This window comes from Dioscorea cayenensis, chromosome 19 (assembly GCF_009730915.1).
Source record: "Dioscorea cayenensis subsp. rotundata cultivar TDr96_F1 chromosome 19, TDr96_F1_v2_PseudoChromosome.rev07_lg8_w22 25.fasta, whole genome shotgun sequence".
NCBI lineage: Eukaryota > Viridiplantae > Streptophyta > Magnoliopsida > Dioscoreales > Dioscoreaceae > Dioscorea > Dioscorea cayenensis.
In genome coordinates, this window is record NC_052489.1 from 14,594,863 (window position 1) to 14,616,426 (window position 21,564).

General features: G+C 41.2%; 3 non-coding genes across 3 annotated transcripts; all 3 read left to right on the forward strand.

Moving 5' to 3' along the window:
* The first annotated feature begins 932 nt into the window (after positions 1–932).
* LOC120250944 lies at positions 933–1,039 on the forward strand. Its single transcript, XR_005533273.1, has one exon. It is a non-coding gene; the product is annotated as a small nucleolar RNA R71 (small nucleolar RNA).
* Positions 1,040–12,433: 11,394 nt separating this feature from the next.
* Positions 12,434–12,542, forward strand: LOC120250966. The gene has a single exon (XR_005533293.1). It is a non-coding gene; the product is annotated as a small nucleolar RNA R71 (small nucleolar RNA).
* Positions 12,543–20,718: 8,176 nt separating this feature from the next.
* LOC120250814 lies at positions 20,719–20,825 on the forward strand. Its single transcript, XR_005533150.1, has one exon. It is a non-coding gene; the product is annotated as a small nucleolar RNA R71 (small nucleolar RNA).
* Positions 20,826–21,564: the final 739 nt, after the last annotated feature.

The following is a 21,564-nucleotide window of genomic DNA, read 5'->3' on the forward strand; positions in this document are numbered from 1 at the left end:
CTTATATTGCTTATCATTTTGTTCGATCTTCAATCTTGAAGGATAAGGGATTCTTGGCTTGTAAGGTGTGGGTGCCACTTCCTTCTCTTCAACCTCCATGACCTTAGGTGACTCAACCGATTTTTTCTCACTAGCCTACCCTCAAGTTCAGGACCACTTCTCAAAGTGATTCCCTTCACATGTTTTCTTTGACTGGTTTGTGTGTTTCTAGGCAAACTCCCATGAGGTTTTTCCAAAAGTGACTTCACAATTTGTCTCACTTGATTCTCTAGGTTGTGCAGTGATGCGGTGTTGTTGCGAAGTGTGGCTTCAACCGATTGAAATTTTGTATCCGACGATTGAATAAACTTAGTCAAAGCCTTTTATAAATCTATCATCCAGTTCTCCAACCCTGAAAATAGGTTCTCCATGTTTAGGGCTTGTTGTTGTTGTTGTTGGAGACCCAGTGGTGCCATAGCCTTCTGTTGCCATTGATTACTCCAAGAAAGGTTTTGGTGGCTCCTCCACCTTAGATTGTAGGTATTGTTATACAGATTTCCTTGACCTCTCATTGCACTGCCTATAAAATCAACCTGTTCCATTGAAGATGTGCCACCTACAGCAATCAGGCAATCAGATGGAGAATGTACTCCCCACACCCAGTGTAACTCATCACTGTTGCTCACTCTAGAAGAAGTTAGAGTGTCTAACTTCTTGCTCAATGACTCAACCTGAGCTGCCAATGATTTGACTGCATCGATCTTATGAAGTCCGGCTACCTTCTTCTTATCTCGTGCATTCTATTGATAACTTTTCATAGGCATTTTTTCAATGAGATGTTGGGATTCTTCGGGGGTCTTGCTGCCTAAGGTACCTTCTACTGTAGCATCAAGTAACTGCTTTGTGCTTAGGTTCAAACCATTGTAGAAAGTTTGAATAATCATCCTCTCGAGGAACCATGATGAGGACATTTCCACAGGAGATCCTTAAACCTATTCCATGTCTCAAAAAGAGACTCCAATTCTATTCGCACAAAAAAGGATATTTCATTACTAAGTTTCGTAGATTTTCCAGGAGGGAAATATCGGGCAAGAAAAACTTCTACCATCTCCTCCCATGTTGTGATTGATGATCTAGATAATGAATGTAGCCATTGCTTTGCTTCCCCCTTCATTGAAAAAGGGAAGGGCCTCAACTTAATAGCATCATCCGTGACTCCATTAATCTTGAGAATGTCACACATTTCAAAGAAATTCTCAATGTGGTCGTTTGGATCCTCATCGGCCAAACCATTGAACTGTACCGACTTCTATAACATCTGGATGATGTCTGTCTTGAGCTCAAAACTTTAAACTATAATTGGTGGTTGTACAATACTAGATTGTGTGCTAAGAACTGTGGGTCTTGCATAATCTGAGAGTGTCCTCTGCAACTCATGCTGTTCTGCCATATTATCAAACCCTTCAACTTTTATCTTAGCTTCATTTGACTATTTTTTGCAAGGTTCCTTTCCCCATCTATGAGTTCTTCTTCCAGTTTCTTGATCACCTTCAATCAATGTTGAAGGATTGCCTCGGGTCATAACCTAGAGCTGCAAACAAAGAAAGAAAAGCAAATTAGAATAATGAATAAATAAAATAGTGTGAAATAGAACAAGTGATGAATAGCTAAAATAGCAAAGTGCAAAATGCTTCCACAATGCCTATTCCCCGACAACGGCGCCAAAAACTTGACACACCCATTGTGTGTGTGTATCGCAAGTGCATGAGTTGTCAAAGTAATAAAGTACCCAGGTGAGTGGGTAGTCATATTCACAGGGAATAGTTGGTAGGACGCAACTAATAATTCTATTTCACTAGAGAGTGAACCAATTTGCGAGTGAGTGAAAATATCAATACAAATAAAAGTACGGAAGAGAGAGGGAAATGCAATAGGGATAAGGAAAGGTACTTAATAAGAAAATGGGATACACGGACATTGCTCACCCTAGGACTATTGTTTCAAGTGGAAGACAAATCATTATGCCTCCTAATTGATGTTTAATGAGTCATGAAAATACAAATGCACACTGTCCCAAACCTAAGGTCAGCAGTGACTAACCCTACACTATGCTCTGGTGAAAAAGAATACTCTCAACACCTCACATTGTGCAAGGCTGCTTCAAGCTCTAGGGATTCCAAGTTATAAACTATATTCCCTAATATAGATCTAACCCTTTGATCCAGGTGAAACACACCTAGTCACAATTAAGCCCCAGCACTAAGGATTACTTCAACACTTTACTCTGTTGCTCGCGTAACTCACCCCAGTGAGTTTGTCTCTTAGCACTTCACTCTATCATGACCGCAAAGAACTCTTAGAACGTGGAGGTAGGATAACTCACATAGGAAGGGAAAGGAGACGTTCTGATACCTCTCGCCTCACCCTCTTGATCATCTCCAACCTTGTTTTGTCTAACCCTAATGGAGTATCACACATCCACAAGGATTACCAAGATAGATTCTCACCCCTAGTGTTACTCTAAGGGAAAATCAATACAACAATCATTCAAGGTTGAAACTCAATTAAAACATCAAATTAAAGAAGCATAACATGAGTCAATGAAACAAAGTCATCTTAGGGTTTACAAGTCCAAGCACCCACTAGGGGTTTAGCTCTCCATGGTGCAATACATAATCAATAATGAAATCAAAAGTAAAAGCACTGAATCCATAAATAAAACCCTCTTGTACTCCATATCGATGGTCTTACGGAGCCGTCTCCTCTTCTCCAAGGGTTCCCTTGTGAAGCCTAGGGCACACCTCCCCGAATCAATACCGACGAAAGCTCCCCAATAACTCTCATCCAAATAACTCTCCTCCAAAGGAACGTGATGTCAAAGGCCATAGAACAGCTCCAAAGATCTAGCCAAAGCCTCTCCAAACGCTAGCTGCGAGCGTCTTCAAAGTTGGGCAAAAGATGGCAAAAAGATCTCTCTAGAATACTCAAGTCACATTATTTATAGGGGCTGGAATTGGGCATTCACAAGAGCATTTGGAATTTTTCTCATGGCCGTGTGGATTTCCAGAACTTGTTTCATGAGAGCTATGAATACTAACTACAACACTAATTTTGCTACAATGATTTGCTATGGTAATTGCTACAGTACTTTGCCAAAATGCTCCCAAATCCACTCTTTTCATCTAGGCCACATGAATGGGCACACATCCATGCAGTAGATCGCATTGTGTCTTCAACAAAAACACATTGACGAAGCTGTTGCAAGTATTGCACAAGTCAGAACACATGAGTGTGACTGCCTTTATACCCCTCCATTTTGTGTATCCGCTTGAGCATAATGGAGGTTGGCACACAACCACATATCTTTGATCACAACTTGTGTCTTCACGTTTGTTCAATCTAGGAACTTCATCAACAAAGGCATCCATGATCTACTTTTGGTTCCTTTCTTCCACAATTGTCTCCACAACCCTAAATGCACAAAAGAGCACATATACACATGAATAAGCAATAAAATCTGAGAAAAGTAATGCTTAATGTAAGTAAAGAATACTTTGTATTACTTATACACAAGCATTTATCAGTGACAGGAAGAAATTCCCACCTAGCATAGACATGCCATAATTCAAGGGAATTCTGAGTATGCCTCAAGTTAGGGTACTTGGGAGAACCCATTTCCCTCAATCCTCCTAAGTGAGTTAGTCATAATCTCCATGCTCTTTGCAATCATGTGGAGTAGATTTTAGGAGAAAATGCATCTCTGCTAAGTATTAGAATTAGGGGTAATCTCACTCTTCTATGGAGATTATCTACTTAAGGGATTGTCATTAGCAGGTTTCATAGAGTGTTAATGTGACTGTGTGGATGTCTATATCAACTCTGCACCTATTCAGTTACCCTCTCCTAAGAAATCAGGGTTTACTATAATTCTGAAAATCTCTCGGTTAGAATAGAATTTCATACTTAGGAAACCTTTGTCCTTTACCTCATAACTCTAGAAGCATACTATGCTCAGACATTTTTTCTTCCCTGACTTATCTTCTATTTTATTTTCATATTTCTTGTTTCATTCTCTTTTGTTTACACATACTTCAGTCAATCAATTAGGCTAAGTTTTAGAATTAGGATTATTACTAGCATTCACTTTTTTCCCTGTGTACCGATCCTCTGCAATACACAAACTATTATTACGAGATCGACACGTACACTTGTGTCCGTCTCATGTTATGGGCGTCGTTACCGGGGAATATTAGTGATATCAGAAACACTTGAATTTCTTTTAGTTTAGCCATTTCTTTTCTTTCTTATTTGTTTTTCTTTTTTTTATCCTTATTCTTTTCTGATTCTATTTTCTTTTGTTTGATTTTAGTCTATGCCACCAAAGGGCAAGTCAACAAGGCTGGTAGAAGATGAGACCATTATAGAAAGAGTGATTGGAACCATATTGAGAACAACTTTACTGAACAAGACAAGATCTTTGATAGTGAGTGTTGAGGGAGAGCAAATGGACACCATGGCAGATCAACAAAACTGATATAGGACCCTTTCGGACTATGCTCATCCTACTCTTGATGGTTCAGAGGCAAGTATACTGCGCCCACCAGTTGTATCAAACAACTTTCAGCTCAAGCCTGCTTTTGTACCGATGGTCTAGAATTCAGTACAATTCTAAATATTACTGAATGAGGATCGTAACAGTCATATTGGGGGATTCCTAGAAGTATGTGATATGTTCAATATTAACAACATTTTTGACAATGCCATTAGACTCCGCTTATTCCCATTTTCATTGAAATGAAGAACTAAGCAGTAGCTCCAGGCTCTTCCTTTAGCATCTATCATGCCTTGGGAGGAACTTGTTGAGTCAATCCTAGCCCGTTATTTCTACCAGGAAGAACGACAAAGTTGTGTCATGAAATTACAGCTTATGTACAGTTGGACACTAAATCACTATTTGAGGCATAGGAGAGATTCAAAGACCTGTTAAGGAAATGGCTACATCACAATATCCCCGAATGGATGGATGTTTAAATTTTCCATCAAAGTTTTAATCAAAGTACTAGGAAGCTTATAGACTTAGTGGCGGGAGGTTCACTTGGCAGTTAGACCACAGAGGCACCCAACTTATTGATAGATGAGATAGCCATGAACAATTACTAGTGGAACTCAAGAGGCAAGTTAGTTAGAAAGCTAGCTAGGATGATTGAGGTTAGCTAAGTTATAGCACTAGCCACCCAGGTAAAGTCTTTAAGCTGGAAGATCGATAACTTGTTCACTCAGAAGGTGGCTACAGTCTTGGCATGTCATATGTGTGGGAGAGGACATACCTTGACAGATTACTGTATCATTGTAGTGGTACACGGACACATCAAATAGTTAGACTTTGTTGTTAGCGCCCTCTTACAGCAAGGAAACCACTACAGTGGCACTTATAATCTAGGATGGTAGAATTATCCCAATTTCTCTTGTGGAAATCAAGGGCATCAACTAAAGCGCCCGCCAGGATTTACTCCTCACCAACAGAATGATAAGAGACCTGCATTAGAGGAATTACTTAATCAGTTTATTCAGAGAGTAGATATTAAAATTTAGTAGTCCAAAAACTGATTCCAAAGCATAGAGGCATGGATGAGAAACAACAGTCTTCTCTTCAAAATCTAGAGAATTAGGTGGGCAGATAGCTGAACTGTTGTTCCAACGTCCTAAAGAGAGTTTGCCGAGTAATACTGAAGCCAACCTCCATTAGCGCCTCTAGGCTATCACTCTATGGAGTGGTAAACAAGTAGGGGTAGATAGTGAAAGGGTAATGGAGAAGGAAATGGGACAAAAAATTGAGATTGATGAGAGTCCTGCAAAGGAAAGAGATGCTACTGCAATCGTTGAAAAGAGAATACCACCACCAGTGAAGAAGTATGTCCCCAATCTTTAGTACCCATCAAGATAGAAGAATGATCGCACGTATGAATAATTCAAGAATTTACTAGATTTATTGAACCAACTACACATTAATGTACCATTTGTTGAAGCTCTCTCTTAAATGCCGAAGTACGTGAAGTTTCTCAAGGATCTACTAACAAACAAGTGAAAATTTAAAGAATGTCAATGATCACATTGAGTAAAGGGAGCTGGGTGTTGCTTCAAAATCAATTATTGAGCATGAAGAAAGATCCAAAGACTTTTACAATTCCTTGTAACATTGTTGATTTGGTAAATGAAAAAGTCCTAGTGGATCTAGGAGGTAGTATAAATGCAATGCCTTACACTATGTTTAGTAGACTTGGACTTAGTTGCCTTAAGCCAAATAGGATGACCTTGCGATTAACAAATGACTCCATTAGGCATCCTAAGGGAATCATAGAAGATGTGTTAATTAAGGTTGAGAAATTTATCTTCCTAGTAGATTTTGTGATTTTAAAAATAGATGAGGATGCTGAGGTGACCTTCATTCTTGGTAGGTCTTTTCTAGCCACCTCCTAAGCTCTTGTTGATGTTAGCAATGATAGAATGACACTTAGGGTTGGGGATGAGGAAGTCATGTTTGCTTTATCTGATGTTATGAAATATCCCTCTACTTCTGATGACACTTGTTATTTTATTGATAATACTAATTCAAATGTTGATGAATGTGTGTAGGAAATTTTGCACAAGGAGCCTTTCGAGATGTTATTGAATGACCCTCACATCGAAGAGACCACCTCTTTCCTTATACTGACATTGGTTGAGTAAAGCATGAGCAAGAAGCATTGGCAAGAGGTCACTTCCCTTAAGAAAGGCAAGATAAAACCTTCACACAAGGTGGTAACCTCGAGTAGGTCAACTTCATTGGTAAGTTCCCCATTTTCTCCAATCTTGCACTTTAGCACTATTTTAGAGAAATTAATATTCGTTATGAAGAGTGCTTCTATTTTGAACCTCCTTGGCTTGCGCATTTCTTCATATTTTGTTGAGTTTGAGTCCTTATCAGTAGTTTTATAGTTTTACTTGAGTTCAAAATAAATTTCTTGGCATGTCTTGGATTTTCATGTGTTGGTCGGTTGTTTGTAGTCCTAAACACTCATTTTGTGCTTACCAGGCCACATCGGCTAAAAGTGTGACCTCAAGCTCAAAAGTAAAGAACTCTACAAGCATGAATGGACAGAAATCAAGATGTGAGCTGTTTAATGAATAGTGAAGTAATAATAGCTCTATCTCATTTAGAGTGCTCCTGTGAGTGTGTGTTAACTCCCACCTTGACCTCCACACCCTGGATTGCCCCAGGATGCCCATTCATGCCACACATAATGATAAGGACATTAAGATGCTAAAGGCACCCTCAATACTCAATTAAGAGTCATCTGGTTCTTAGATAAAACTCTAACTTTCAAATGATTACGCAACAAGCTTCAAGGGAACAAAAAGATACCTTATTTCTTTCACACATATATACAAACATACACACCTTTTTTTTATTTTTTTGAGACTGACTAAAGTAGACTGCACAAAAAATTTTACAATCTTTCTGAAGGATGCCCATGCTGATTAGGCACAAGAGCCACCCAACGTTCTCGAATATCGTCTACATAGACGCATTCATGCTATACTAGGAGAGGAATATTGTCATAGACTCAATTTTTTTTTCACATGTACAAACTGTATTTCATGTCCCTTGTATAGGCTTGCTACAATAGTTCACTTTAAGCTAGAGAAAACAATAAAGGAACCCAAAAGCTCTTAAAAGTGCATTGAAGATAAAATTTAGCAAATTAATGCCAATGTCATTATGATGGGTTGGTTGGAGCGTACAAGGCGGAAGTAATCATGAACAAGTATATTGGTTCACTAAAGATAAAATAGAATTACATTCAAGCACATGAAGTGTGTAGCTCACAACTATCATTCTACCAAGCTAGGAAGTCCTTAACAATAAGATCATAGCTATCATAGGTAGTACGCATGCATAAGTACAAAGACACTCCAAGTAAAAGTAACCATCCCCACACCTAAAGTCGTACATTGCCCTCAATGTACCTAAGTCATCAGAGAAGAATGGGAAATGCAAAACAATAAACAAAGAATTGGAGTGAAGAAACTTCCCTGACTCCATGGTGTGATTCCTAGTTGTTCCCAATGGATCAGGGGCAAGCCACACAATGAGGGCGATTAGTGCAAGCTCCCCAAAATCAATAACCCTAAAAAGAACAAGGAGCTTATCATCATTCACAATTTTTAAAAAGGAAATGGAAATAAAATACGTGAAAGAGAGCTCCAACATAAATAAAAGAGGAGTATAGTAAGGAAAATACCCTAACTAACTCAAAAGTACAAGTCTGAATAACACACAACAAAAAAAACAGAAAAGAAAAACAGATACAAAATAAACAAAGGTATGTCACGGGTCTAAGAGGCTGGAGGAAATGAGGATGCAGCACAAGTAATGGCAACAGAGGTCGATGAAGATGAGCTGTGAGCAATAGTCAGGAGTTCAGCTAAGTTGTGCTCAATCCGGTGTTATACCATGATGATCTCCCTCTGTCCACTCTCAAGGCATTGGAACCACTGCTGGACCTCAGTGCAAAATAACTTAAACCTGGCTGCCAAAGATGGTGAAACCTCTCTATCATCCTAGTCAGACTCTGACCCAGTCTCAGTGTCACGTGAAGTGCCGGGGTCCTGTGAGCATGATCCTTGCTGCTGGGCAAGGCGATAAATACTTCCCCGCTTCTTAACAATCCCAATAGAGACAAGGATCAGAATCCCTAAGGGGGTAATAGATCCCACCACAGTCATGCCTCTAGTGTGCTCAATCAATCCCATGCCGCAGATGAGTCGAGTAATGTAAGGTCCCGCGAAGATAGCTCCCAAACGAATAAACTTGCCTTGATGGGAAAGAGTCTCTGCAACTAAGTGTCCCATATGGATAGGTCGACACTCAAGGATGCTATACAGCATAATCAGATCATGGCGCGTCACTACCCGAGTAGAATCAGTTTTACCCCCAATACTCCTAGTCAGAAGAGCATCAATATACTGGTGAGAAGGATTGGTGAGTTGGGAGGCCTTTCGCGTGAGAGAGCTAGCCGAGATGGAACTCCAATAAGATGCATTCGTCTTCAATTGTGGGACTTCATCAACAGATTGCTTGAAAGTGGATGATCTTAGGTAAGCTTCCATATATAACCCCAAATGCACACCAATATCATCCTCAAAAACACGACGTTTCTTCCCAAAAGCTCGGAAAGTTATGTGGTTAGATCGGTGAGTGAATGGGTATTCATTGACTATCTCGATGTAGCTGAGGACTTCCAAGCTAAGTTCCTTGAATGTGACTTCTTTAATTGAAAATAATTTGTCCCAACTATCATGTGAAATGAGCTCCAACACCATGTGAAATGAGCTCCAACACCATGACACCTAATCCCAATGTGCTCAAAGCTTCCCAATCGATTTTTCTAACCGTGCCGAACACCATGCGTGATAGGAGTGCATAACGTGTTTTATGTTCTTCTTTAGAAAATCTTGGCTCTTGCACGGGAGGAGAAGGTTCCCTCCTAGCTCTCTTCGAAGAAAATCTCTTGATGTGCATCCTGCACAAACAAGGTGGAGATCATCCAACTAGGTTACAAGCAAAGTAGGCACGAAAATAATGAAAAAAATTCAAGAAAATGCATGTGCTACAGTAATTTCGGAAAAACTTTTCAAGAACTTTGCTTGTAAAAGTAGCCAAAAATTTTACAAATCAAGAAAAACTACTTGAAAATTACTAAGCATTCACACAACAACAAAAATCCAAGAAATTCCACCCACAAAAACATGAAGAGCTCAAAGTTTTGAGTGACAGACCAAACCTTCAACCTAGAGTAAGATGAGTGAAGTTAATGGTTAGATCCGGCCAAAAGCTTGCTCAAACTCCAATTTTATGTCACTAAAATGGAAAAGAGGAGGAGAAGAGAAAACTAGAGCCAAAAAAATAAAGAAAAACGGTGGAGAAATGAGGGAGAAAGGGGTAGAAGAGTGGGGAAGATGAGTGAATAGTATAGTGCCCCAAACTCTTAAGAAGACCCCTCACTCGGGTGGTCATGCCGACCATCCTTGCGGCGACAAGGATGGTTCTCAAGACCCTTGGGATGAGTCTTGAGGAGGCATCCTTGCCGCCGCAAGGATGGTCCTCAAGACTCACTGGATGAGTCCCGAGGGGCATCCTTGTGGCCGCAAGGATGGTCCTCGGGATTTTCCTGACGCACATCGATTCTCCACGCATTGCACACTTCGTTTGTGATTAAAACCACGAAAAATAAAGCCGGAAACATCGATAAAACACTCAAAACATCTTCAAGCTTGCATCAAAAACAAGAATTGCTCAAAGACCACATGACAAATAAGAGAATACAAAGGCTAATGGACTAAGAAAAATGTTGAAAACACAACTACAACCAAACCACACTAAAAACAGAAGTTAAACACACAAACACAAACGAGAAAAAGAATACGAGAAATGAAATGAACTTGGGTTGCCTCCCAAGAAGCGCTTGTTTAACATCATTAGTTTGACGTGCATTACATCAACCGATCATGGTGGAACAGATGGGGGGAAGTTACCTCGAGCTTTTGGGGCCATGTTGCCACTTGGAAAATTCAATGAAAGGCATGAGAAAACATTAAATTTACCACAGTTTCCAAAGAGTAACCAATTAACCTCGTTTGGCGGCAATGTGGACATCTTTTTATTCTCTTTTTGTTTCTCCTTTGATTTTTCTCCAAATTTACTTAACACCTTTAATTATGTTGCCATTGAGTGGCGAATTACCCTCCACTTGATTAATTTGTTGTGTTGGTGGAGGAGAGAAATCTTCCTCGGCATCTTGGCACGCTAACTCATCCAAGTACTCATCCAAAGGGGTTAGGGCGAGTACCTCCTACACACAATCAGAAATAATCACATCAGTACTATCAATGAAGTATAATTTGTCATCATGGTCAAGTGTGTGCTTCATTACTTCAGGGAGGGTGAAGACCACTTGTTCGTCTCCAACCCTCAAGGTCATCTTGCCCTTTTTAACGTCAATTAGAGCCCTTGATGTGTTAAGGAATGGGCATCCAAGAATCAGGGTAACCTCAACATCATCATCCACATCTAGAATCACGAAATCTACATGAATGATGAGTTTGTCAACTCTCACAAGGATATCTTCGACTATCCCCCGAGGCCTTCACACTGACCTATCTGCAAGCTGCAATGTCATTCTTGTAGGCCATAGGTCTTCTAACCCCAGCTTCAAGAACAAGTTGTATGGCATTACATTTATGATAGAACCAGAATCGGCTAGAGCATGCTCCGTCATTCCTTCACCAATTACACAAGGAATTACAAAACTACTCGGATCCTTCAACTTTTGTTGCAGCGTTTTCTCTAGAATGGCCGAGAAGTTCCCAGTAAGTGCAACTGTGCCTTGTTCCTCTAACTTTCTCTTGTTGGTAAGAAGCTCCTTTAAAAACTTGGCATACTTCGACATTTGAGCTAGTGCCTCAATGATTGGAATATTTATGTGGAGTCGCTTGAAAATACTGAGGAACTTCATGAATTGGGCTTCATCTTTATCTTGTTTGACTCTTGAGGTGTACGATACCACAGGCTTGTATTCGTGCCCCTTTGAAATGCTAGAATTGGGGGAATCTTCAACAGTTTTCCTCCCATTCTCCTTGCTTGCATCTTCACTCAAATTCGGGTCTTCCCGGATGGTTACCCCATCATTGAAAGCACATGGGATCTCTTTTTCCCTTGCTTCTAACTGCCTACCACTTCTCAAAGTAATAGCTTTTAATTCTTCCCTTGGGTTGCTTTTTTTGGTGTTGCTTGGCAAACTCCCCGAGGATCGTTCATATTTTCCACGAGCAAGCTATCCCACTTGGTTCTCCAAAGATTCGATGGATGCTTGAACATTTCTCAATACCGTACTGAATTCATCAAGTTTCATTTCATTATTCGCAAAACGTGCTTCCGTACTAATCATGAATCTGGCCAAAATATCCTCTGAGGAGAGTTTCTTTTCTTGTGGAGGAGGAGCTTGGTATTGGCTTCCCTATGATGGTGGAAGTCTATACTGAGACTATCCTTGATTCCAAGAGGGATTTGAAACATGACATAATGGCCTTGGAATTTGAACTGGACCCCAACATGAGTTGGTCAACTTTTCGTGCTAGGGCGTCATACTTCAAACTATTCTCTATGACGTGTTTCGTCCGGGCATCAATCTTCGCAGCTAATGCTGTGGATTCATTCACCTCATACAGCCCTGCAGCCCTGGGAAGCTTCTATCGAGTGCTCCAATGACACTCATTGCTGGACATATTCTCAATTAACTCCTCAGCCTCTTCAGGAAGATTGTTGCTTAAAGAACTGCCTGCCGTTGCATCAATGAGTTACCTAGTAGCATAATTCAACCTTTTACACAACATCTGCACTCTCATCCAAGCAGGGAAACCGTGATGAGGGGACTTGCGAAGAAAAGATGTTTAAATCGTTCATGGGCTTCAAAGAGTGTCTCAGCATCACCTTGGCTGAAAAACGATATCTCCTGTCTCAGTCTTGCAGCTTTGCTTGGAGGAAAATATCGGGCCAGGAACTTCTCAACCATTTCCTTCCATGTGGTGATAGACCCGGGAGCTAAGGATGTGAGCCATCGGTATGCTGCACCTCTCAAACTGAACGGAAACAATCTCAGTCTGATGGCATCATCTGACACTGAATTGATCTTGAAAGTGGAGCAAATTTGAAGGAACCGAGCAAGATGGGCATGGGGGTCCTCGTCCGCTAGACCATCAAACTGTACTGAATTCTGAATCATCCCTATGGTACTTGTCTTGATTTCAAAGTTATTAGCTAGGACAGTTGGTACTTGGACACTAAATTCTTCTCCGCTGAATTGTGGCCTTTGATATTCCGATAGGGTCTTCCTGTGCTCCACCATGACTGATGGTTCACTCGACTCGACCCGAATCTCTTGTTGTCTAGAACTTTCTGCCATTTCTCTCAATCGTTGATATAAGGTTCTTTCTATCTCGTGGTCTGGTTCAGCCAAGCTAGCTTGACTCGCACGTATCATAAGATGTGTACCTACACGGATTGAGGAGTTAAGATGTTAGTTAAAAGTAAAAACACAAAGATGGAATAATTGCAAAAGGTCATCAACCAAAACAAGAGAAACACAAAAACAACACAAACGAGTGAAAACAAAAGAAAAAGAAAAGGATAAATCAACAGGTGTAAAGCTTTCCAAATATTCCCCAGTGAAAGTTCCCCGGCAACGGCGCCAAAAACTTTATCGACACAAAGTTTGAACATCTGCAAGCGCACGGGGTCGTCAAGTAATAAACCACTCGTGCATGCACGAGTGGGTCATATTCTCAAGGGGCCTGAGGAGCTACTTTTCTCACTTCTTACTTATTGTTTAGCTCACCGATTCCAAGGTAAGAGAAAAGAAGAAAAGACAGCAAAATGAAAAGCGCGAGAAATTCTAAAGAAGTACGAAACAATCAAGACACGGGAGATGCTCAAGGTTGGAAAACGGTCACAGATGCGGATTCCTAAGGGGGTTACTTAAGTGAGTAAGAAATTGAGTAGTTAAGCACGTGGCTAGTTGGACCGAGAAAACTAAAACCTAGGTCAACCCGATGGTCACGGCAATTGACCCCTAACTCGGTGCAAGTGTTGAGCGCGTAATTTCTTCCGCCCAACTTCCCACACGGTTGCAAGGAGAATGGCGGTTTTCACAAGTTAGGAATGGAGGGGTACAAATACCCGATGGTCACGGTGTATTTATACAATAAACCCTTCCTAGTTTGGTGGAGTCTAGCACTAAGGTAATGATCATGCTACAAAGTGCTACCAAGAATTTGATACATCACTCAATCAAATGTACCAAAACAATCAAGAACACCAAACAAGGATCACAACAAGCCAAACATGCATAAACTACTCAAATAATCCAAAACATCACAAGTGCACCCCCAAGGTTCACCCACATCCGGTAACCTATGGGTTTAGTTGTTTATGTTCAGCAAAGAAACCAAATAATCCATACAAACAACCAAAATAAAGATGAGGAACACTCCGTCAAATGGTGAAGGCCGAATGATGCAAGAATCCCTGGAGAAAACCTTCCGAAGACGCCACTTGGAGCGGTGGCTTCCCGTTTTCTTCAACCTCCTAACAATGTAGCTCCTAGAAGTAGATCCTCCTCATTCTTGCTCTCCCCCCTCACCGAGAAATGCTCGGATTTTCTCCATTTTTGCCCTCCTCAAGCTCGAGTTCAAGTGGTGTGGAAGTGGTGTTCAAAACCCTAGCCGTCCTTGCCCAAGGAAGATGAAGAATCAAGAAGAAGATCCCCCCAAAAAGATGCCCATCAAGGCCTTATAAATGGCTAGATCCCGATGGCTAAATGGGTCAGTATACCGGCCATATGCCGGCCCCTCGGGATTTTCAGTTTTCTGCTGAGAAGCCCGCGATGAGCTACAGTAACTGCTACAGTAACTTTAACACAGTGCTATGCTATAGTAATCCCGCTCGGAGATGACGTTTTGATGCCGAATTCATCCCCAATCACGTCGCTGAGTCCCCAAGGCTTCTACTAGGCCTGAAATGTAAAAATAACCTAGTTTAGACCAGGTTATCGATTAAACAAATACTGTAAAGAATAATACAAAACAAATACATGTGAAACACGTACTTTTAGTCGTTTATCAGTAATCGTGAACATGTATGCAGGTGCACTAACGATGAAACAGAGCTACATTCAAGCACATGCAATGTACAGCTCACAACTATTATTCTACCAAGCCAGGAAGTCCTTATCTGAACAATCATAGCCATCATAGGTAGCAAGCATGCAAAAATACAAAACAATCCAAGTAAAAAGAAAACCATCCCCATACCGAAAGTCGTACATTGTCCTCAATGTATCTAAGTCAACAGAGAAAAGTGGGGAATGAAAAACAATAAACAAAGAATTGGAGTGAAGAAACTTCCCTAATTCCTTGGTGTGATTCCTAGTTGTTCCACATGGATCAGGGGTAAACCACACAATGAGGGTGAGATGTGCAAGCTCCCCAAAATCAATAACCTTGAAAAGAACAAGGAGCCTATCATCATTCAACAATTTTTAAAGAGGGAATGGAAATAAAACACGGGAAAGAGAGCTCTGACAGAAATAAAAGAAGAGCTTAGTAGGAGAGAGACCCTAGCTAGCTCAAAAGTATAAGTTTGAACAACACAAAACAAACAAAGCAAAAAAACAGATAGAAAATAAACAAATGTATGTCACGGGTCTAAGAGGCCGGAGGAAGTGAAGCCGCAGCGCAAGTAGTGGCAAAAGAGGCCGGATGGTATTCCAAGAAGTTTCATTCGCCTTCAATTGTGGTACTTCATCAACGGATTGCTTGAACGCAGATGATCTTAGGTAAGCTTCCATATATAACCCCAAATGCACACCAATATCATCCTCAGAAACATAACGTTTCTTTCCAAAAGCTTGAAAAGTGATCTGGTTAGACTGGTGAGTGAATGGGTATTCCTTGACCATCTTGATTGAGCTAAGGACTTCCATGCTGAGTTCCTTGAATGTGACTTCTTCAATCGAAACTAATTTATCGCAACTATCATGTGAAATGAGCTCCACCACTATCCCATCTAATCCCAATATGGTCAAAGTTTCCCAATCAATTTTTCTAACTATGCCGAACACTTTTAATGATAGAAGTGCATAACACGTTTTATGTTATTCGTTAGAAAACTTAGGTTCTTGCACAAGAGTAGAAGGTTCCCTCCTAGCTCTCTTGGAAGCAAATTTATTGATGGGAATCCTACAAAACACAGAGTGGAGATCATCCAACCAAGTTAAAAGCAAAGAGGGCAGTGAAAGAATGCAGAAAATCAAGAAAATGCCTAGTGCTACAGAAATTTTGACAAATATTTTCAAGAACTTTGCTTGTAGGAGTAGCTGAAAATTTTATAAATCAAGAAAAACACTTTTATAATCACTAAGCATTCACAAACCAACAAAAATCCCAGAAATTCCACCCTCAAAAGCAAGTAGAACTCAAGGTTTTGAGTGAGAGATCAAACTCTTACCATAGAGTAAGATGTGAGTGAAACTAAGGGTTGAATCAGGCCAAAAGCTTGCTCAAACTCCAAATTTTTGTCATTTAAATGGAAAAGAGGAGGACGAGAGCAAACTAGGGCAAAAAGTATGATAAAAAATGGTGGAAAAATAAGGGAGAGAAGGTTAGAAGAATGAGGAAGGACAATGAATAGTTGAAGCCCAAAACTCCTCCTTAAAAAGCCCTCAATCGGGTGGTCTTGCCGACCATCCTTGCGGCCCCAAGGATGGTCCTCAAGACTCTCGGGATGAGTCCCGATGGGGCATCCTTGCAGCCGTGAGGATGGTCCTCAGAACTCACGGGATGAATCCCGAGGGGCATCCTTGCGGCCACAAGGATGGTCCTCAGGATTTTTCTGATGCACAACTTTTTCTCTCCACACTATGCACACTTCACTTATGAATGGAACCTTGAAAAACAGAGCTGGAAACAATGATAAAACACTAAAAACATCAACGAGCATGCATCAAGAACAAGAATTGCTCAAAGACCACATGACAAACAAGAGAACACAAAGGCTAATGAACTAAGAAAAACGATGAAAATGCAACTAAAACCAAACCGCAACTAAAAACACAAGTTAAGAAAAACATCACAAATGAGAAAAAGAATACGAGAAATGAAAGGAACTTGGGTTACCTCCCAAGAAGCGCTTGTTTAACGTCATTAGCTTGACGTGCGTTACCTCAAACAACCATGGTGGAACAAAGGGAGGGAAGTTACCTCGAGCGTTTGGGGCCGTGTTGCCACTTGGAAAATTCAATGAAAGACATGAGAAAACTTTAAATTTACCATGGTTTCCAAAGAATAAACAATCAACCTCATCCGGTGGCAATGTGGATATTTTTCTATTCTCTTTTGTTTCTCCTTTGATTTTCTCCACATCTTTGATAAGTGCTTGTGCGATATGAATGCGAAGCGTTCATTCCTTAAGTTGAGCATTACTTTTTTCAGGTTTTTACACTAATATGTGTGTTTTTATGATACTTTGGTGCAGCCAGGGTTGTGAGGCCGAGTTTGAAGGAAAGAAGCCAATGTGGATCACAATGCACCGATTTTGGACGAAATCTTGCTAAGGTTCAAACGCGAAGACATAGGTCGGATGTGAGATGCTAGAGTGTGTGCCAACCTCCTTGTATTCGAGTTTGGCACATCCATTTGGAGTGTCACAAAGGCAGTCACACTCGAGCATTCCGACTTATGCACATAGAACAAGAGCTCCACCAACTTGCCTATCATTGAAAAAGCAAGTGATCCACGACATGAATGTGTGCCCGTTTGCGTTACTCCGATGAAAGCATGGACTCGGGAAGCTATTCAGGCTGGATACTGTAGCAGAGCACTGTAGCAAGTATTGTAGCAGCACTGTTCATAGCCGTCTGAGAAAACAGGAGTTCAGAGAATCCACACGGGCGTGTGGAAATTATCCACGCCCGTGTGGAAATTCCGCACGGGCGTGTGAAGCATCCACGCCCGTGTAGTCGCCTGATTCTAGCACTATTTAAAGCTGAATCAGCCCCGATTTTACTATTCTTTTCTCCATCTTTTCCCCAACTTGAGAGAGGGCTTCGGATAGGGTTTTGAGTGGTATTGGCCAAGGTTTTGGAGAGGTTCTACGGCTCCGACATCGTCATTCCTTAGGAAGAAGGTTGGCAGGGGAGCTTCCGTCGAGGCGTATCCTATACCGGATGAGGGAATCCTTGGACGACGAGTAGAGGACTTTCCACAAGACCATCGATACGACTATCGAGGGGTTTTCTTTATGGATTCATTGCTTTTACATTCTATTTCTTTGATTGTACTTAGCTCCATGGAGAGCTAAACCCCTAGTGGGTACTTGGGTATTTGTGAACCCTAGGATGTATTCGTTTCATTCAATCTCTTTATTATGCTTTCAATTAATTGATGTTTATTGTGAGTTACAATCTTGAATGCTTGATTGTATGAACATTTACCCTAGAGGGACACTAGGGTTGAGAGTTCTCGTTGGTAACCTTGTGAGTGAGTGACACACCACGAGCGTTAGACAAAGCTAGGTTGGAGAGGGTTGAGAGGGTGAGTCAACAGGTACAGGAGCGTCCCATTTCCCTCCAACGTGATAGATTCTACCTCCGTTCCTCGAGTTCTTTGCGGCCATAATAGAGTGAATGGTCTAAGGGATGAACTTTCGCTGGGGCTTAGTAGCGCGTGCAACGGAGTGAAGCGTTGAGGTGATCTTAGTATCAAGGGCTTAATCGTGGTTAGGGATCTTTCACCTAGACCAAAGGGTTAGGTCTATAATTAGGAAGAGATTTATCACTTAGAATCCATAGAGTTCAATACAACTCTATGCGAGTGCGAGGTTGAGAGGTCATCTAATCTCTCCTCCGGGACATGTATAGAGTTAGGCATAGTTGACCTTAGATTTGGGACTATGTAGTTAAGGATTTCCACGACTCACCATTGCATTGATTAGGAAGCATAATAGAGGGTTCTTGCACTTGAAACAATTATCCTAGGCGGAGCATTATCCGGGTACCCCATCTTTATCGATTGCCTTACCCCCTTCTTTACTTTTGCTATCTTACTTGTTGTTTTTATTGTTGAGAATTGAATCATTGTCACACTTATCATCATTGATCTTTCACATAGCTAAGAATCGAATTAAGTATTTTTATTCCCTATTCCTTGTGGATTCGATACCCCGCTCATCCGGGATTATTACTTCGACAAACCCGTGCGCTTGCGGGATATACGCAAGGGGATCTTGTCAATCTTCTTAACACCCATAATTTTCTTGCCATTATGTGATGAATTACCCTCCACTTCATTAATTTGCTGTGTTGGTGGATGAGAGAGTTCTTCCTTAGCATCTTGGCATGCTAACTCATTCAAGTACTCATCCAAAGGGTTTAAGGCAAGCACCTCCTGCACACAATCAGAAATAATTACATTAGTACCATTAGTGAAGTATAATTTGTCATCATGATCAAGTTTGTGCTTCATTGCTTCAGGGAGAGTGAAGACCACTTGCTCGTCTCCAACCCTCAAGGTCATCTTGCCCTCTTTAACATCAATTAGAGCACCCAAAGTGTTAATGAATGGGCATCCTAGAATCAGGGGAACCTCAACATCATCATCCACATCTAGAATCACGAAATCTACAAGAATAATAAGTTTGTCAACTCTGACCAGGACATCTTTGACTACCCCCTGAGGTCTTCGCACTGACCTATCTGCAAGCTGTAATGTCATTCGTGTAAGTCTTAGGTCTTCTAATCCTAGCTTCAAGAACAACTTGTATGGCATTACGTTTATGCTAGCCCCAGAATCGGCTAGAGCCTGCTCCGCTATCCCTTCACCAATTACACAAGAAATTACAAAACTACCCAGATCCTTTAACTTTTGTGGCAGCTTTTTCTCTAGAATGGCAGAGCAGTTCCCAGTAAGTGCAACTGTGCCTTGTTCCTCTAACTTTCTCTTATTGGTGAGAAGCTCCTTTTAAAACTTGGCATACTTCGACATTTGAGCTAGTGCTTTAATGATTGGAATATTTATGTGGAGTTGCTTGAAGATATTGAGGAACTTCTTAAATTGAGCTTCGTCTTTATCTTGTTTGAGTCTTGAGGGGTATGGTACCACTGGCTTGTATTCATGCCTCTTTGAAATGTTAGAATTGGGGGAGTCTTCAACAGTTTTCCTCCCATTCTCCTCGCTTACATTGTCACTCAAATTAGGGTCTTCCCGGATGGCTACCCCATCATTGGAAGTACTTGGGATCCCTCTTTCCCTTGCTTCCAACTGTCTACCATTTCTCAAAGTAATGCCTTTTAATTGTTCCCTTGGGTTGCTTTCGGTGCTGCTTGGCAAACTCCCCGAGGATCGTTCAGATTGTCACTGAGCAAGCTGTCCAACTTGGTTCTCCAGAGATTGGATGGATGCTTGTACATTTCTCAATATGGTACTGAATTCATCAAGTTTATTTTCATTATGAACAAAATGTGCCTCCGTGCTAATCATGAATCTGGCCAAAACATCCTCCGTGGCGTATTTCTTCTCTTGTGGAGGCGGGGCTTGGTATTGGCTTCCCAGAGATAGTGGGGGTCTGTACTGAGATTGGCCTTGATTCCAAGAAGGATTTGAAGAGCCCCTCCATCCGTAATTGTAAGTGTTGCCAAATTGATTCCCTGATCCCCTTGGTCCACCCTCAACTATTTCCACAGGAGGTGATGGGGTAACAAAAATAGGGCATTGTGATGTTGCATGCCTTGCCCCACAAGTATCACATGACATAACAGCCTTGGAACCTGAACTGGACCCCAACATGGGTTGGTCAACTTTTTGTGCTAGGGCGTCATACTTCAAACTATTCTCCATGACATGTTTCGTCAGGGCATCAATCTTCGCTGCTAATGCTATAGATTGATTCACCTCGTACAGCCCTGTAGGCCTTGGAGGCTTCTGTTTCGTGCTCTAATGGCACTCATTGCTGGCCATATTCTCAATTAATTCCTCAGCCTCTTCAGGAAGCTTGTTACTTATAAAGCACCACCTGCCGCTGCATCAATGAGTTTCCTAGTAGCATAATTCAACCAGTTACACAACATCTGCACTCTCATCCATACAGGGAAGCCATGATGAGGACACTTGTGAAGAAGGTCCTTAAATCATTCATGGGCTTCAAAGAGTGTCTCCGTATCACCTTACCTGAAAGACGATATCTCTTGTCTCAGTCTTGCAGCTTTACTTGGAAGAAAATATCGGGCCAGGAACTTCTCAACCGTTTCTTTCCAAGTTGTGATGGACCCAGGAGCTAAGGATGTGAGCCATCTGTATGCTGCTCCTCTCAAATTAAACGGGAACAATCTCAGTCTGATGGCATCGTCTGACACTGAATTGATCTTGAAAGTGGTGCATATTTGATGGAACCGGGAAAGATGGGCATGCGGGTCCTCATCCGCTAGACCATCAAACTGTACTGAATTATGAATCATCCCTATGGTACTCACCTTGATTTCAAAGTTATTAGCAGGAACAGTTGGTGCTTGGACACTAAATTCTTCTCCGGTGAACTGTGGTCTTTCATAATTTGATAGGGTCTTCTTGGGCTCCGCCATGACTGATGGTTCACTCGACTCAACCCGAATCCCTTGTTGTCTAGAACTTTCTGCCGCTTCTCTCAATCGTTGATGCAAAGTTCTTTCTATCTTGTTATCGGGTTCAGCCAAGTTTGCTTGACCCACTCGTGTCATAAGATGTGTACCTACATGAATTGAGGAGTAAAGATGTTAGTTAACAGTAAGAAACACAAAGACGGAATATTTACAAAAGGCCAACAACCAAAAACAAGAAAAACACAAAAACAAAACAAAAGAGTGAAAGCAAAAGGAAAAGAAAAGACTAAATCAACAGGTTTAAAGCTTTCCAAATATTCCTCAGTGGGGTCCCTGCCAATGGCGCCAAAAACTTTGACCG